The sequence below is a fragment of the Schistocerca cancellata genome, chromosome 3 (genome assembly GCF_023864275.1).
Source record: "Schistocerca cancellata isolate TAMUIC-IGC-003103 chromosome 3, iqSchCanc2.1, whole genome shotgun sequence".
Taxonomy (NCBI): domain Eukaryota; kingdom Metazoa; phylum Arthropoda; class Insecta; order Orthoptera; family Acrididae; genus Schistocerca; species Schistocerca cancellata.
The window spans coordinates 779,157,260-779,170,462 of record NC_064628.1 but is presented as its reverse complement, the minus strand read 5'-3'; the positions used below and the strand labels follow the sequence as shown (position 1 = coordinate 779,170,462).

The window sequence follows — 13,203 nt, the reverse complement described above, 5'->3', positions numbered from 1 at the left end:
TTTATTCCCGTCGTGCAGCCATAATCATATCGGAAGTCTTTTCAAATGAATCACCTCATATAAAAGACAGCTTCACCAATGCACTGCCCTTTTATACATTGTGTACGCAACATTGCCGCCATCTGTATACTTCCATATCGCTATCCCATGACTTATGTCACCTTAGTGAACAATTCGTAATCCATTTATTACCCATCAGTTCCTTTTTAATTCATTAATCTTGTGATTTACATAATGGTTTTTAATTCTTGGTGTGTCTAGGGATATATTATCAAAAGCAGCATTGCTGATTTCCTTAACTCTTGATGTAAATAATTTCTAATAATGTGTGTAGTTGTCACCTCAATGTATGCTGGGGACTACGTAGAAAAGTAGTACTCGTAAGAGAAATGTTGACTCTGTCTCTTAAGAATACACATGATCCGAGAAAAAAAATTGTGGAGCATTATGTATTGAACGATCCTCGTACGAGTTACACAGTCGCAAAAGTCGGCATGACTCCCATATTGCTTATAAACTGTTGAAGAAAGGTCTCAGAAAACAAGAAGACAGTATTAATAAGTAGTAAGAAGCGTCGCGGATCGTGGATCCCGCATACGAGGTCCTGCGGCTATCGGAAGCGACGGGCTTTATCGTAACGGGCGCGAGCAGGGACAGGTGTCGTCTGGGAGCGGAGCCTCCTATCTGTGCTGAGATGACGGCGCATTTCTCCACAATAAATACGCTGCATGACGCTGCACTTGGCCCAGACACGGCTGGACTCCAACGCACGACGCAGCTCTTGCAGTCAGGTAAGAATTTTGTTCGTCTTGGTCTATCTAAAATTTTTCATAAAATTTGGTTGACACAACGTCCGCAACTGAGCATCGTGGATTCAGGCAGTAAACCGCTCCAGTTGGAACTAGTTGTTTTGGTTCAATCACGACCGGTTTCGGGCAGTTATAAACCCATCTTCAGCTGAACACGAACATGATTCGCGTGGCCACCGCACGCTAGAAACGAGACTGCGGGCGGTGACAGATGCACGTGAATCCGAGATACGGTTATCTCAGCCTCATGTGCTGCTGTCACCTGGCGCAGTTTGGTGTCTAGTGAGCGGTGGCCACGCGAATCATGTTCTTGTTCACCTGAAGATGGGTTTATAACTGCCGAAACCGGGCGTGATTGAACTTATAAAACTGTTTATCTCAACCTAAAATTTTTCTTATGTGACCGGAGGGGAGGTCACGGTTCTTACGTAGTTATTGGAATATTTTGGATCAACAACGTACACTGAAGAGCCAAAGAAACTGGTACACCTGCCCAATATCGTGTAGGGCCCCCGCGAGCACGCAGAAGTGCCGAAACACGACGTGAAATGGACTCGACTAATGTTTGAAGTAGTACTGGAGGGAATTGACACCATGAATCCAGGAGGACCGTCCATAAATCCGTAAGAGTACGAGGGGGTGGAGATCTCTTCTGCAGAGCACGTTGCAAGGCATCGCAGATATGCTCAATAACGTTCATGTCTGGGGAGTTTGGTGGGCAACGGAGGTGCTTAAACTCACAACAGTGTTCCTCGAGTCACTCTGTAGCAATTCTGGACGTGTGGGGTGTACACTGTCCTGCTGGAATTGTCCGTCCGTCGAAATGCACAATAGACATGAAAGGAAGCAGGTGATCAGACAGGATGCTTACGAACGTGTCACCTGTCACAGTCGTATCCAGACGTATCATGGGTCTCATATCACTTGCAGGGTCCTTGTACATATGAAATTAGAATTACATATTCAGCTGCTGACGGGCGTTGATATACATCAACGGGAACCGGTGAAAATGTGTGCCTCGCCCGGGACTGGAACCCGGAATCTCCTGCTTACATGGCAGACGCTCTATCCATCTGAGCCACCGAGGGCACAGAGGATAGTGCGACTGCAGGGACTATCTCGCGCACGTCTCCCGCGAGCCCACATTCTCACCTTATATGTCCACACACTACATTCGTAGTGTCCCTACCCAACACGCTCGTTATTCGTGGAAGACATTCTTACCAAGTCCCGTAGGAGTTCGGGTAATATGTGTGCATCCGCACAGAAGAAGAAGGTCATGGCCGGTATTGCCAGAACTATATACACTCCTGGAAATGGAAAAAAGAACACATTGACACCGGTGTGTCAGACCCACCATACTTGCTCCGGACACTGCGAGAGGGCTGTACAAGCAATGATCACACGCACGGCACAGCGGACACACCAGGAACCGCGGTGTTGGCCGTCGAATGGCGCTAGCTGCGCAGCATTTGTGCACCGCCGCCGTCAGTGTCAGCCAGTTTGCCGTGGCATACGGAGCTCCATCGCAGTCTTTAACACTGGTAGCATGCCGCGACAGCGTGGACGTGAACCGTATGTGCAGTTGACGGACTTTGAGCGAGGGCGTATAGTGGGCATGCGGGAGGCCGGGTGGACGTACCGCCGAATTGCTCAACACGTGGGGCGTGAGGTCTCCACAGTACATCGATGTTGTCGCCAGTGGTCGGTGGAAGGCGCACGTGCCCGTCGACCTGGGACCGGACCGCAGCGACGCACGGATGCACGCCAAGACCGTAGGATCCTACGCAGTGCCATAGGGGACCGCACCGCCACTTCCCAGCAAATTAGGGACACTGTTGCTCCTGGGGTATCGGCGAGGACCATTCGCAACCGTCTCCATGAAGCTGGGCTACGGTCCCGCACACCGTTAGGCCGTCTTCCACTCACGCCCCAACATCGTGCAGCCCGCCTGCAGTGGTGTCGCGACAGGCGTGAATGAAGGGACAAATGGAGACGTGTCGTCTTCAGCGATGAGAGTCGCTTCTGCCTTGGTGCCAATGATGGTCGTATGCGTGTTTGGCGCCGTGCAGGTGAGCGCCACAATCAGGACTGCATACGACCGAGGCACACAGGGCCAACACCCGGCATCATGGTGTGGGGAGCGATCTCCTACACTGGCCGTACACCACTGGTGATCGTCGAGGGGACACTGAATAGTGCACGGTACATCCAAACCGTCATCGAACCTATCGTTCTACCATTCCTAGACCGGCAAGGGAACTTGCTGTTCCAACAGGACAATGCACGTCCGCATGTATCCCGTGCCACCCAACGTGCTCTAGAAGGTGTAAGTCAACTACCCTGGCCAGCAAGACCTCCGGATCTGTCCCCCATTGAGCATGTTTGGGACTGGATGAAGCGTCGTCTCACGCGGTCTGCACGTCCAGCACGAACGCTGGTCCAACTGAGGCGCCAGGTGGAAATGGCATGGCAAGCCGTTCCACAGGACTACATCCAGCATCTCTACGATCGTCTCCATGGGAGAATAGCAGCCTGCATTGCTGAGAAAGTTGGATATACACTGTACTAGTGCCGACATTGTGCATGCTCTGTTGCCTGTGTCTATGTGCCTGTGGTTCTGTCAGTGTGATCATGTGATGTATCTGACCCCAGGAATGTGTCATTAAAGTTTCCCCTTCCTGGGACAATGAATTCACGGTTTTCTTATTTCAATTTCCAGGAGTGTACTTATATGGATATGGTGTCTGTTCTTTCGGACATGTACGAAAGAACAGACACCACATCCACGTAAGTATATTGTACATATGAGGTTGTCTTGATACCCGTACACGTTCATCCGCTCGATGTAATTTTGAAACGAGACTCGTCCGACCAGGCAACATGTTTCCAGTCATCAACAACCCAACGTCGGTGTTGACGGACCCAGGAGAAGCGTGAAGCTTTGTGTCGTGCAGTCGTCAACGGTATACGAGTGGGCCTTCGACTCCAAAATTTAAACTGACTTAAATCTTGATAACATGCCATTGTAGCAGCAGCAGCAACCGATCTAACAACTGCTCCAGACACTTGTCTTATATAGGCGTTGCCGATCGCAGCGCCGTATTCTGCCGGTTTGCACGTCCCTGTATTTGAATACGCATGCCTATACCAGTTTCTTTGGCGCTTCAGTGTATAATTACCAAGGCACTGAAGCCTTCGGTAGCACGAAAACCGACTCTACAGAAGGCTCCTGCTCTATCACAGTCTTTATTGACGTACACTGGTGTTGTCTTGGGCGTTAAATGTAGATGTCGTGTGACTAGGGCCTCGCGTCGGGTATACCGTTCGCCGGGTGCAAGTCTTCCGATTTGATGCCACTTCGGTGACTTGCGCGTCGATGGGGACGAAATGTTGATGATTAGGACAACACAACACCCAGTCCCTGAGCGGAGATAATCTCCAACCCTGCCGGGAATCGAACTCGGGCCCTTAGGACTGAGATTCTGTCGCGCTGACCACTCAGCTACCGGGGGCGGACATCTTGAGCATTGAACGTACAGCACATCTTCTTGTGCGTTACTCATTGTGATTCTGCGATTTCGTCAGATTTATTGAAAGGTGGCTACACTGAGCCACAGCGCCAGAAATCGCGCCAGAGAGTATTGTTCCGCCGCCTCCACTGGCAGTGATTATTGAGACGTAGCGGCAAGCAGTTCTTGCCGAGAAGTTGTGGTGGACACTGCTTGTAGCTGAAGTTGGAGTGAGATGGGGTAGTAGTGAGTGTTTGTTCCATGTTTCATGCAGCTATTTGATGGGAGAGATAGCAGATGTTATTCTAATGGAGACATTGTAAAGATCAGAGTGCATTTCGTCAATATAAATTAAGGTAACAAACTACTTTTATTTTTCTCTCTCATTATTTCAGTGACCTAAATAATGCGTCATTACAGGTTCAGTCAACAAAGCATCTGGCTTGTGTTCTTGTATTAGAGTGTAATTCTAGGTTTCTTGAGCAATTATAGTATTTCTATTTTTTTTTCTATCACGTCAGTATAAATGGTATTTGAAATTTCTTGTCTTGTTGAAGAAGAACCGTGCCAGATGTGTACGTTGAGTCACACTCCCACACACAGAACAGTTATACTTGTGCTTTGGTTTCGTAGGTTTTATAGTTGCTGGGGACTTAATTAATTAACTGTGTTAACGAAAATTTTCTTTCATTGTTTGTTGTTATTCTATGCAGTCAGATTGCGTACTAAAACTAGTCAGGGCCAGCCGTTTACGAGACTTGCGTAATCGGACTTACAGTTACAAAAAAAATATCTGTATTTTTTTATTTAAATAAGCCCCCATGCATTATTGAGAAAATTGTTCAATCGGTTCTATGGTCCGTGTACACTGGTGTGCAAAACTTAAGACGGAAAGCAGCTTTCGTATGATGAGTCACTGTCAAGTAACACATCTCGGTGGAACTAGGAACTTATATAAAGAACTGCTGCAGTATTGTAATCTCCCCGGAAAATTTTTGAAAGTCAATAAATAATGAAAACGTGCAAAAATGTTAACTTCCCACAAAACTGCATAATAAAAATGTGAAAAAATGTTAAGCCCCCACAAAATTAACGCTGAAATGAACCTGATAATTTTTTAAGGACAGCTGCGCTGATCCTCGGCCCTGTGCAATTATTAAATCTGAACAAAAAACCAAAATTCTTACATCAGTAAACTCCATCAATATCTGCTCTTGTTTTTCGGCACAGCTCCGTGCAATGCTGGCCCATGTTTAATTTTGATTCTTGGAGGAAATGCATAAGAAAAATTCTTTAAATTAAAAATGAATGCTTTTTCTTCAAAAGAGTGGAAAAATTATTTAAATTGAAATGATTACTTTTCTATAAAAGATTTGCTTTATAAAAATTATTATTGGGGCAATTCTTGAACAAATTAATTACAATTAACATGTTATTAGCTAAGCGCAATGCTGCTTCATTACCTTCTATAACAAAATACCTCGTCCTGAATCGTGACCAGAGATGGATGCAGAGCACGCCGCCGACCCATGTCGACGTCCGCTCAGTACAACCGCCCACTCGCAACAACTACTGCTCTCGAACTAACTGAACCAGGCCCCCACAACCGCACGAGTGGTCGACTGTGAAGAGCGGACAAATTGAATAGCTGGGCGGCCGCCATTAGAGTGGTAAACTGACGCGCGGAGTTCGAATGTTTATACATCGCTTTTGGTTATAAAATGCCTTCCCTTGAGTTAGGTCGCAAACATAATGCCTCATTTAAATACGTTACTACAATATACTTTTTAATTTATGAACAAACAGCAACTAGTCACTGTTTATGAATTTATCTTACGTACTACATGGAATCTGCCGTAGCTAAAAGTTATGTACTGGGCCCCTAGCATTTTTCGTAGTTCATTTACGATAGATGTACGCAAAATGATCAAAATACTCGAAGATTTGCCCACTATATTAATAGATATTTTCTGACTCTACCTTGCTTTAGATTTTAAGACGAGAAGTGCGTTATATATGGCATAGTGCTTTGGCAACTCACGACCAAATTATGAAGTTTCAACCTAACCTAGACCATGAAAACACTACCGATAAGCCAACTTTCTTCAAAATGATCAAAACATGTAAAATGGTATTCTGTCGGTCGGAAATCTTGCTTCCTGACAGCGTGTAACCATTTTTGTAACAGCTGTGGTTTTGAGAAAGGAAACCTGCAAATAGATGCACAGACATGATGCTAATACCGTGTTACAAAAACATTTATTGAACAAGCGCATTGACATACAAAACAACTTAAAATATTCACATACCTGTGAAATGTAATATTCGTTCCTTTCTCGAATTTATTTGTACAATTAATCGCTGCACAACTCTTCACCATTGTACTTCTTTTGATCGGAATGTACAGACAGTAGAATTACGAGTAACAAATACTGTATGTACGCCCCAACCAATATACAACGTTGAATCAGGGTCTTCATAAACAACAATACTACATAACACATCAGACTACAACCACTATAATGGCGTCCAGCCGAAGGTTCAAATTATCCCGCGACTGCAGCGCCATCAGTGAGTCTAGTTATTTTTTACAAGGTCTTTGAACTGAACTCTCGCGCGGTCAAGCGCAGACTAGCAACGATAAATAACTCTCTGGTCAGAGATTCTCTCATGCCTCGCCATCGCTGGTACTGAATACGTATGAAACGTACGCGTTTCAGTATTAAGCAGGAGGTAATTGAAAGAAATACGCAATGAGACGAACAAAACTGACACGTTTTTTCAAAGACAGTAATTGCACTAAAGCACCCACAATTAAAGATGGTCCCCTGGACAAAGGGCGAGACATGGTTCTTAATTATATTTAAGATCAGCACTGATGGCAATGCATGCCCTGCAACGTGGCCCCATGCTGACAGCAAGGTTGGCAAGGACGTGTTGCGACAGGGCGTCCCATTCCTTCATCAACCTGGTTGGCAACTATTCGATGGTCATTGCTTCAGGTGGAGGTGCTACAGAACGTCTCCTCAACTCAATGTATTCGACAGCACTTAAATTGGAAGAAAGGGCAGGCCGGTCCATTCGCCGAATATACCCTGCCTCTAAGAGCTTCTCTACCTGCACAGTTAGATGCCATCTAAAAAAGTCAGTGCTGAATGCACCCCTGAAAGGACGCACATGGGGAAGGCGTACAGTGACACAAAAACCTTGGTCAGTGAGTGTGCCGTGTTCAAACGTTGGAAATCAGTACGCTCTTGCAACATTATGTATCCGCACACTAACACCTGGACCAGCAAAACCATTATGTTCGACAACGTGCCTGGCTGCATTGTGTGGTCCCACATCTTGCCATATCTACAACTACATCTACATTTATACTCCGCAAGCCACCCAACGGTGTGTGGCGGAGGACAGTTTGCGTGCCATTGTCATTACCCCCCTTTCTTGTTCCGGTCGCGTATGGTTCGCGGGAAGAACGACTGCTGGAAAGCCTCCGTGCGCGCTCGAATCTCTCTAATTTTACACTCGTGATCTCCTCGGGAGGTATAAGTAGGGGGAAGCAATATATTCTATACCTCATCCAGAAACGCACCCTCTCGAAACCTGGCGAGCAAGCTACACTGCGATGCAGAGCGCCTCTCTTGCAGAGTCTGCCACTTGAGTTTGCTAAACATCTCCGTAACGCTATCACGGTTACCAAATAACCCTGTGACAAAACGCGCCGCTCTTCTTTGGATCTTCTCTATCTCCTCCGTCAACCCGATCTGGTACGGATCCCACACTGATGAGCAATACTCAAGTATAGGTAGAATGAGTGTTTCGTAAGCCACCTCCATTGTTGATGGACTACATTTTCTAAGGACTCTCCCAATGAATCTCAACCTGGTACCCGCCTTACCAACAATTAATTTTATATGATCATTCCACTTCAAATCGTTCCACACGCATACTCCCAGATATTTTACAGAAGTAACTGCTACCAGTGTTTGTTCCGCTATCATATAATCATACAATAAAGGATCCTTCTTTCTATGTGTTCGCAATACATTACATTTATCTACGTTAAGGGTCAGTTGCCACTCCCTGCACCAAGTGCCTATCCGCTGCAGATCTTCCTGCATTTCGCTGCAATTTTCTAATGCTGCAACTTCTCTGTATACTACAGCATCATCCGCGAAAAGCCGCATGGAACTTCCGACACTATCTACTAGGTCATTTATATATATTGTGAAAAGCAATGGCCCCATAACACTCCCCTGTGGCATGCCAGAGGTCACTCTAACATCTGTAGACGTCTCTCCATTGATAAGAACATGCTGTGTTCTGTTTGCTAAAAACTCTTCAATCCAGCCACACAGCTGGTCGGATATTCCGTAGGCTCTTACTTTGTTTATCAGGCGATAGTGCGGAATTGTATCGAACGCCTCCGGAAGTCAAGGAAAATTGCATCTACCCGGGAGCCTGTATCTAATATTTTCTGGGTCTCATGAACAAATAAAGCGAGTTCGGTCTCAGTCGATCACTGTTTCCGGAATCCATGTTGATTCCTACGGAGTAGATTCTGGGTTTCCAGAAATGACATGATACGCGAGCAAAAAACATGTTCTAAAATTCCACAACAGATCGATGTCAGAGATATAGGCAAATAGTTTTGCGCATCTGCTCGACGACCCTTCTTGAAGACTGGGACTACCTGTGCTCTTTTCCAATCATTGGAACCTTCCGTTCCTCTAGAGACTTGCGGTACACGGTTGTTAGACGGGGGGCAAGTTATTTCACGTACTCTGTGTAGAATCGAATTGGTATCCCATCAGGTCTAGTGGACTTTCCTTTGTTGAGTGATTTCAGTTGCTTTTTCTATTCTTTGGACACTTACGTCCAACATTGTCAAACATGATCGTTTTTGTGGTCCAGGTGTTACGGTGTACGGATGCATAATGTTGCAAGAGGTACTGATTTCCAAACCTTTGAACACGGCACACTCACCGACCAACGTTATTGTGTCATTGTACGCCTTCCCCATGTACGTCTTTTGAGAGGTTCATTCTACCCTGACTCCATTTTAGGGTTCCGTACCGCAATCGGTAAAAACGGAACCCATCTATGGAGACTCGGCAAATCTCATTTAAGTGCCTAGCAGAGATTTCATCGAACCACCTTCACAACAATTGCCTATTATCCCAATGTCGTACAGCGCGCGGGAAAAAAACGAACACGTATATTAAACGATAATTAATTGAAACCCTCAGCTGCCGACAGGTGTTGTTGATACACCTCGATCGGGACAGCTGAAAATGTGGACCTCGACCGGGGCTCGAACCCGAGATCTCCTGCTTACATGGCAGACGCTCTATCCATCTATATCTTTCCGTGCGAGCTCTGATTTCCCTTATTTTATTATGATCATCCTTCCTACTTATGAATGGCGCCAACAAAATATTTTCACATTCGGAGGAGAAAGTTCGTGACTGAAATTTCGTGAGAAGATTCTACCGCAACGAAAAACACCTTTCTTTTAATGATGGCCACCTGAAATCCCGTATCATTTCAGTGGCACTCTCTACCCTACTTCGCGATAACACAAAATGTGCTGCCCTTCTTTGAACTTTCTCGACGTATTCCCTCAATTCTACCTGGTAAGGATCCCACACCGTGAAGCAGCATTCTAAAAGAGGGCGGACAAGCGTAGTGTAGGCAGTCTCTTTCGAAGATCTGTTATATTTTCTAAGTGTCCTGCCAATAAAACGCGACTTTGGTTAGCCTTCCCCACAATAATTTCTATGTGTTCCTTCCAGTTTAAGTTGTTCGTACTTGTAACTCCTAGGTATGTAGTTGAATGTACGGCCTAAGATGTGACTGACTTATCGTGTAACCGAAATTTAAGGGCTTCCTTTTAGCACTCATGTGGATGACCTCACACTTTTCGTTATTTAGGGTCAATTTCCAATTTTTGCACTATCCAGATATCTTTGTTAAATGGTTTTGCATTTTGTGTTCATCTTCTGATGACTTTACTAGTCGGTGAACGACAGAATCATCTGCAAGCAACCTAAGACGGCTACTCAGATTATCTCCTAAATCGTTTATAAAGATAAGGAAAAGCAAAGGGCCTATAACACTACCTTGGGGAGCGCCAGAAATCACTTCTGTTCTACTCGATGACTTTCCGTCAACTACTACCGACTGTGACCTCTCTCATAGGAAATCACGAATCTAGTAACATAACTGAGACGATATTCCATATGCATGTAATTTCACTACAAGCCGCTTCTGTGGTACAGTGTCAAAAACCTTCCGGAAATCCAGAAATACGGAATCAATCTGAAATCCCTTGTGAATAGCACTCAACACTTCATGCGAGTATTGAGCTAGTTGTGTTTCACAAGAACGATGTTTTATAAATCCGTGTTGACTGCGTGTCAATAGACCGTTTTCTTCGAGGTAATTCATGATGTTCGAACACAATATTATGTTCCAAAATCCTGCTGAATATCGACGTTAATGATATGGGCCTGTAATTTAGTGGATTACTCCTCCTTCCTTTCTTGAATATTTTGTGTGACCTGTACAACTTTCCAGTCTTTGGGTACGGATCTTTCGTCGAACGAACGGTTTTATACGATTGTTAACTATGGAGGTGTATCAGCATACTCTAAAAGGAACCTGACTGGTATGCAGTCTGGACCGGAAGACTTGCTTTTGTTAAGTGATTTAAGTTGATTCAATACTCTAAGGATATCTATTTCTACCTAACTCATGTTGGCAGCTGTTCTCGATTCGAATTCTGGAATATTTACTTCAGTTTGTTTGGTGAAGGAGTTTCTGAAGGCTGCGTTTAGTACCACGCCTATAGTATTTCCATTGCTATCGCGCAGAGAAGCCAGTGAGTGTGTCTTCCCGCTAGCATACTTCACATACGACCATAATCTCTTTGGATTTTCTGTCAGGTTTCGGGACAAAGTTTCGTTGTGGTAACTATTACAAGCATCTCGCATTGAAGTCCGCGCTAAATTTCGAGCTTCTATAAAAGATCGCCAATTTGGAGATTTTGTGTCAGTTTAAATTTATAATACATATGTTGATGCTCCCAAACTGACACGTTAAAGCATATAGGGCTTCATAGAATAATGAAATTTGGAAAAAGCAAGGTTTCAAAGTAGAAATAAAGTAAAAAAATTAGGAAACTTAATTTGTAGTTATATTACACAAAACTGTTTCTTTTGTTGTTTGTTATTCGACTTCAGTCTCAAAATTAAAACATCCTCAAAATTCTTGGAATAGCTGGGATCGATATCTCGCCAGTATCAGTGTCGATAACAGGCAAAAATAGTCGAGGTTCTCGATTCTCGGGGTGGATGAACTGTCGGTGTACATAATTAAGTTTATACGGAGCCCCACTCGCACCTGGCCAACATTTATGGACGACAATGCGCGACCGGATCGAGCTGTGTTGGTGGAGGACGTTTGGAAGGAGGGAGGTTTCGGTGAATGGACTGGCCCTTTCGTTCCCCCGACTTAAATCCCATCCAGCGCTTGAGAATATGTTGGGGAGACCGTTTCTTGGGGCAGAAAATGCATTTTGTTGATTGATTTCTAACCACGAGGGAAAACAATCAATGCACATGGTTACTGCGAGACCATTAAGAAATTGCGCCGCGCGGCGGCATTTTCAATTACGGCTGACATTATAAAGAAGCACTACAAAGCACACGTCGGCAGCAGCGATCATCCGTGATGTGGAGGCGGCCTTGTCTGCGGCTATCGATCAGAGAGGGTGCAGTTGTCTGCAACTTGTGGCTCACGTAGGCACCAGCGACGTCTGTCGCATGGGTTCTGATACCATTCTCAGTTCACTGAGGCGCTTGGCGGAGGTGGTGAACGTTGCTGGCCTTGCGCGTGGAGTGCGAACAGAGCTGGCAATTTGCAGCAACGTTCCCAGTGTTGATCGGGGTCCTCTGGCTTGGAGCCGAGTGGAGGGTCTCAGCCAAAGGCTTGGTTTACTCTGTGACAGTCTTGTCTGTAGATTCCTAGACCTGCATTATTCGGTGGGGAATTGTAGGATATGTCCGTGGTGCACTACGCAACGGAAGCAGCTACTCGGATAGCAGAGCACTATTGAGTGCACACACGCGTATTTTTTAGGCTACCTGGTAATTTGAGGTACTCCGATGAACATTCGCCAGTCGATACGCAGATAGGAAAATCAGACCTCGTTCAGACACTTCGACTGTCTAAATTTTATCAGTAAATTGTCGAAGTATTCGTAGTAAAGTTCTCACGCTCAGATTGTTCTTGGGACCGAAGTAGAAGGCTCTGAGATATTTAGCGAGTCATGTAATATTTATGGACAGGACAGTTTAGATGACGTTGGAAGGAGAGTGTTCGTTGCAGTCACAAAAATATTGTCTATTGAGATATTGAGTGTGACAGTGAGATAACCTGGTCGAGTATAACACGTCTAGGTGAAACGAAGTTCATTGTTGGATGTTTTCATCGGCCACCTGATTCAGTTTGACAGTTCTAGAGTCATTCAAAGGAAGGCTACGTTCAGTAGTGCGTAAGTATCCAGATAATGTAATATTAGTCGGAGGCAACTTTAACCTGTCGGATGAATCAATGGATTCATTGCAAGGGCCGCAGACAGACAGACTTGCGAAATACTTTTGGAAATGTTTTGCGAAAACTGTCTTGAGCTGTTAGTTCCGCGGCCGGCCGGAGTGGCCGAGCGGCTCTAGGCGCTTCAGTCTGGAACCACGCGACCGCTACGGTCGCAGGTTCGAATCCTGCCTCGGGCATGGATGTGTGTGATATCCTTAGGTTAGTTAGGTTTAATTAGTTCTAAGTTCTAGGGGACTGATGACCTCAGATGTTAAGTCCCATAG

At 45.2% G+C, this 13,203-nt stretch overlaps 1 protein-coding gene across 2 annotated transcripts in view; it reads left to right on the top strand.

Annotated features, from left to right (window-relative positions):
• Positions 1-752: 752 nt before the first annotated feature.
• The window catches only part of LOC126175825 (juvenile hormone epoxide hydrolase 1-like), a 507,162-nt gene continuing 494,711 nt past the window's right edge, over positions 753-13,203 (top strand). For both annotated transcript variants that reach the window (XR_007535617.1, XM_049922821.1), the window contains exon 1: positions 753-791. The gene's annotated coding sequence lies outside the window, so the exon portion shown is untranslated. The remainder of the gene's footprint in view (positions 792-13,203) is intronic.